The following is an 809-nucleotide window of genomic DNA, read 5'->3' as shown; positions in this document are numbered from 1 at the left end:
GAAGTACAGAAACAGAGAGCAGGATGGGAAAGAGGATCAGGGAATAGGGGAGAGGGTGGTTGGGGTGAGAAGTACAGAAACAGAGAGCAGGATGGAAAAGAGGAGCAGGGAATTGGGGAGAGATGGTGGTTGGGGTGAGAAGTACAGAAAAAGAGAGCAGGATGGGAAGATGATCATGGAATAAGGGAGAGATGGTGGTTAGGGTGAGAAGTACAGAAACAGAGAGCAGAATGGGAAGATGATCAGGGAATAGGGGAGAGAGGGTGGTTGGGGTGAGAAGTACAGAAACAGAGAGCAGGATGGGAAGATGATCAGATAATAGGAGAGAGGGTGGTTGGGGTGAGAAGTATAGAAAGAGAGAGCAGGATGGGAAGAGGATCAGGGAATAGGGGAGAGGGTGGTTGGGCTGAGAAGCACAGCAACAGAGAGCAGGATGGGAAAGAGGATCAGGGAACGGTGATGGAGAGAGAACTTTAGGGCGTGGAGACTCAGACTACTTTTTAGTACAGTTCCTGTGACTCTGAGGAAGATACTGATTTGCTGGGTCTATAGAATCTTAAAACCGCCTCATCTCTGTAATATAATATAACATATTAGCAAATGATAGAAAACCCTTATTTTGTCACATATAGCCCATTAGTGTAGTAGAGTCTATGGAAGCCTCGGGCATTATTATAGCTGCTATGGCAGACAGCACATTATTAGGGGGGAGAATTGTACTGAGATGTTGGTCACAGTGTGAAGAATGAACTGAGTATTAATTATTTCATGAAAAGGTTTATTTTGACAAAGATCATTTTTCTGCCAAA

This window comes from Taudactylus pleione, unplaced genomic scaffold (genome assembly GCF_031769625.1).
Source record: "Taudactylus pleione unplaced genomic scaffold, aTauple2 ptg000937l, whole genome shotgun sequence".
NCBI lineage: Eukaryota > Metazoa > Chordata > Amphibia > Anura > Myobatrachidae > Taudactylus > Taudactylus pleione.
This window is presented reverse-complemented; position numbering follows the sequence as displayed.